The sequence below is a fragment of the Myotis davidii genome, unplaced genomic scaffold (genome assembly GCF_000327345.1).
Source record: "Myotis davidii unplaced genomic scaffold, ASM32734v1 scaffold6, whole genome shotgun sequence".
NCBI classification, from domain to species: Eukaryota; Metazoa; Chordata; class Mammalia; order Chiroptera; family Vespertilionidae; genus Myotis; species Myotis davidii.
In genome coordinates this window covers 4976497-4981788 of record NW_006383011.1, presented here as the reverse complement: position 1 = coordinate 4981788, position 5292 = coordinate 4976497, and positions in this window count along the sequence as shown.

The following is a 5292-nucleotide window of genomic DNA, read 5'->3' as shown; positions in this document are numbered from 1 at the left end:
TCAAGCATTTTGCCAAACACTGCTCCTAACCTGGGCTGCGTAACCTTGAGTTGCTTCCCCGCTCAGAGCCCGGGGCTCCTCAAACCTGCAATGGCCTAGAGCAGTGGTTCTCAACCTGTGGGTCGCAACCCCTTTGGGGGTCGAAAACCCTTTCACAGGGGTCGCCTAAGACCATTGGAAAACACATATATAATTACATATTGTTTTTGTTATTAATCACTATGCTTTCATTATGTTCAATTTGTAACAATGAAATTGGGGGTCACCACAACATGAGGAATTGTATTAAAGGGTCGCGGCATTAGGAAGGTTGAGAACCACTGCTCTACTGTAACCAGAAATTTCATCAAAGGTTGTGTGTTTTTAATCCCAAACATTGACATGTTAGGGGTAGGACTACTGAAATGTCTTCTTGGAATCCCATTCATTCATTTATTACTTTATTCATAATTTATTATGTTTTTTACTTTGTGCCATGCAGTACGTGTTAGGTACTGCATATATATTAGTGAACAAAACAGATATGTTTCCTTCTCCCATGGAACTGAAGACAGACAATAAGCAGGTAAACAATAAATCACTATATAAATACATTCATACATTTACTCACTGAAGAACTAATATTAAGCATATATTATGTGTTGGGGAATATTTTGGGTTCTGGGAATTCAATGATGAGCAAAAATAGACTGGTTTCTGTCTTATGGAGCCTACATTCTGAGAGGGAGAGGCAACTTACTCAAAGAGTTACACTAAAAATGGCAACATTGTAACTATGAAAAAGCTATGAAGGAATAGTCATAAAGAAATTTGACCCCACAAGGAGGTCAAGGAAAGCTTCCTTGAAGAAGTGAAGAATAGACGAAGAACTGAAGGATAATAAAGAGTTAGCTGGCAAAAGGAAGGAGGGGAGAGCATTTCAGAGAGAGGGAAGAGCATGTGTTTAAGGCCATAGTATGTCTTAGAGGCTAAAAGATGGTGAGTATGGCCAGAAGAGGAAGATGAACCCATAAAGGAGGCAGAAAGGGTGCAGTTGGAGGGGAAGGAGCAAGCCACGGTCATAGAAACCATGGGAAGAAAGTGTTTCAAAAAGAAAGCCACAGACAGAGTCAAATGCTGCTGAGAGGTTTAGTAATATGAGAACTGAAAATGTCCCTGGATTTCACAACATGCAGCACATTGGTGAGCCCAGTGGAATTATGGGCCATAAGCCAGAATGGAATGATTTGAGAGTGAGTGTAAGGAGAGGAAATGTAAAGGAGAAGAGTATGATTTTAGGAATTGCATTTGGTAACATGTAATGGAACCTGATGGCAGTAGTTTAAATAGGGTTATTTTTCTCACATAACAAGAATGACAGAGGGTGACGGACAGTTCAGGCTGGTGTAGTGGCTTCATGATGTAATGAATGCCATAGAATCCTTCTTTCTGCTTTGTTGTCATCCTCTGTATATGGCTATTTTTTTTTTTCATTGTGAATGCAAGACAACTGTTCACTCTCAAGTCGATAGGAAGAAAGTAAGATCAAGGGGAAAGTTCTGGTGCCTATTCCAGAAAAGCTGAAATTTCCTGTAAATCCCCAGTCCACTTCAGCTTACATGTCATTGGCCCGAAGTATGTCATATGGCTGGGAGGCTGGGAAATGTAGCTCTTCAGCTTGACCCATTGCTGCTCCTAATAGAATCAGCTTCTGGAGGAAGAAGGGAGATGGATATTGAGAGCAACCATGGCAGCTACACAACACATACAAACCACACATTCAGAAAGTGTGTTGGTAAAAGAGAGAGATGATAGTTGGAGGGGAATGTGGAATTAAAATTTTTTAAAATTTAAATTGGGAATGACTTGAATATATTTAAAGACAAGAAGGGTCTAATCAAGAGACAGAAAGAGTGAGAGGGAGAGAGAGGATTTGAATATAAAAGAACAAAAGAGGTAATTAATTCTGCCCACCGATGTGGTTCAGTGGTTGAGCACTGACTTATGAACCAAGAAGTCACAATTTGATTCCCCATGCCCTGGTTTCAGTCTTGATCCCCAGTTGGGAGTGTGCAGGAGACAGCAGGAGGCACCCAATCAATGATTCTCTCTCATCATTGATGTTTCTAGCTCTCGCTCTCTCTCCCTTCGCCTCTGAAATCAGTAAAAATATATTTTTTAAAAAGTGTAATGTTCCTCAGAAAGAGGAAGGGGATGGAATCTAAATCAGAAGAGAGATTAACATTAAAGAGAATAAGGATAGGTTCTCTATGGTAACAACAGGAAAAGGAAAGTAGGCTTACATGTTTTATATTGAAAAAAATGAAGCTTCTATTTCCTCTATAATGTAGGAGGTGAGGTTTGCTATTGCCAATGAGAGGGTATAAAGGAGTGATCAGAGCTTTGAGAAGTCTGACATGTTAAAGTTTGAAATAGCTGTTGCAGAGCATAACTGACTCAAGTATAAAGGGCACAAATAAAGTTCTATCGGGAATGTTGTTCTCATCACCTTTTCCTTAGAAATACTGATATATTAGAAAATGAGTTTCAGACAATCAACATGACTAGAAAGACATCAATATAAAGCTGGTGCTGAGTATTAAATATACAGTTACTTATACAACTACCTACCCTTGTGCTCATACTAGCTAAATATATATATATATATTAGCCTAAGCGACCATTACGACTGATTGACCAGAATGACTGGATGACTGGCCAGTAGCTATGACATGCACTGATCCAGACCTTGCTGCTAGGGCCCCAACAGCCCCGAATCTGGTTCACCTGTACTCCAGACCCAGATAGGAGGGAGGAGGGAGCCGATTCCTCCTGAAATCGGCCCTTGGTTAGCTTGCTGCTGGGGCCAAACTCCTGCGGTCCCTCCCCCCAGAAGGCCACGCCCCCTCCCCATGGTCCCAACCGCCCGCCAGGCAGAGGGACCCTACCCGTGCATGAATTCGTGCACCAGGCCCCTAATCATTAACATAAACATAATTTATTCAACAAATATTTAGTAAATATCTTCTACGTACTAGGTACTTATGCATGTCATGTAGCATGCTAGGATGGGTTGAGGGTAGGTAGGAAATATAGCCTGGGAGAAGAAAGTAGTAAGAAAACAATTTTTAGAAAAGGTAGACCCTCTGTTAGCTGGGAAAATGCATAGAAATCTTAACCTCCAGGCTCAGAGTGGCTAAACTTCACCCAGGCAATGGCATGCAAGGGATGGTCTGATCTGAGCAGTAAGATGGGGGTGCCAGCATCTGACTTTGGAAGCTCTGGGCAATTGTCTTGGCACCAGGGACAGACCTGGAGTCAGATCAGTTGGAAGTTAGGGCGCCTGGAAGGGCAACCTAGCTGTGAAGACAGCACATGCAGAGTTAGAAGGCAGAACAGGTTTCAGCAGGCCTGATTCCTACTTGGCTGATTCCTCAAAATGTCAGCCTCAAGCGTCTGTAGGAACCTAGATGTTAGAACCCCCAAAGTAAAGGAGCCTGATAGACTTGACTCAAGGAAATTGCATCTGAATGATGCTGCACATGTCAAAAACTAGGTTACCCTGCATACATATCTATCTTAGAATGCCTAGTGCAATAGAAAAAGATTTCTATTTCTATATTTGACTTACTACTATGAATATTTTTACATTCTACTTACCACTATGGAGAGAATACATCATACTCAGTGGGGCAGATAGTAATAACAACTTATTTATTGCACATGCTACATGCGAGACGCTGTTATAGATACTTAATGAGCTCCATCTCATTTTATCTTTACAATAACTATTATTAGTTAGCTATTATTGTTCCCATTTACAGAAGAGAAACCTGAGCCTGGTCCTAGTAAGTTTAATTTGCCCAAGAGCACATGGCTATAACTGGCCAAGCCAGGAATCTAGTGCGTGTATGACTCCAGACCTTCCATTATGCCATAATTGTTATATCACACTGTTCCAGTACAGTGTTGAACCCTAATGAGTGTCACTGAAATAATTGGTCTGCTTCTGGAATCACAGCTCTTTTCTCAGGATCTGTTGCTAAAATGACAAGACCATGCTGCCCTCTATCAGCTTCAGTGACATTGGCCACTGGTAATTTTCAGAATGAATGAGAATATTTGACATTTGTATTGTGATATACACTTCCAAAAACATTTTACTCAAGTTTGCAACATATATTATGAGCATTGAAGCCCACACATATACACAAAAATCAATGCAAAATTTTTAATGAATCTTAATTTCTTTTGCAGTAAAGGCCAGTTATACTGTGAAGACAAATGTAATAGTAATGACTTCCTAAACCTGTTGTATCTTCCTTGCTTATTCCCACCCTATTGCCTGTAGGATACGCTGCAACTCAGTAGGTACCAGTTTCAGTCTCCCCAGTGTTTTTCTACTACTCTCAATGGACTCTAGACACATTCCCTCAACCCTCTACTTCAAAATTTAGCACTGAATAAAACCAACTATACTTGTAATTGGAGTTCAATGAACTTGAAAGTCAAAAATCCTTGATCTTTCTCAAGGCCAGTGATATCTCTGACTCATCTTGACCCCTTGCAACCCTGTCCCTATCAGCTCCAGTTGGATTCTATCACAGGCCAAAGCTCAGGTTGAATATCCACCCAATGAGAGGCTTCCCAGGTTCCTGGGTCTTCAACCCATTCTATAGAGCAGAGGTGGGGAATGTTTGGCCCATGGGCCGTATAAGGCCCACAAAATCATTTGCTCTGGCCTAGCCTAGGCATTAGGGGCCAGTTAATGAAATGTTTGACGAAATACAGCAGGCTAATTTTTAAGTTGATAATTTTGTATGGCCTGCAAATGATGTTATAAATATCCAAATGGCTCTTGGTAGAAAAAAGGTTCCCCATCTCTGCTGTAGAGATCTCCAGGTCTTGATTTTTGGCCTTACCACATGGGCTCTGAGCTTCTCCTCCTCTGTGCATCATGTAAGGGCTGGCCCAACTATGGCAATCCTCCTCACTTCTTTTCCCTCAACTCCAAACAATTATATTTATGTCCCCAGGTTTATTCCTCCTAAATACATAGTCTGCTGAATGTTATACTCTTATTCTGTTTAGACACTTAGTCACCAACCCTAGTTAATTTTTTTTTACCATGGTCCATATTAAAAAAACCCCAAACATTTTATATTGTGACAATGTACATACAAAGCTTTCCCTAACAATACTTAGTCTTTTACCCTATGGCAACACAATCTGATATATTTTTTGTTCTATTAAATAAATCCAGCCACTAAACTGATTTCACTAAACACTAATACGTCAAGACCCTCAGGATGA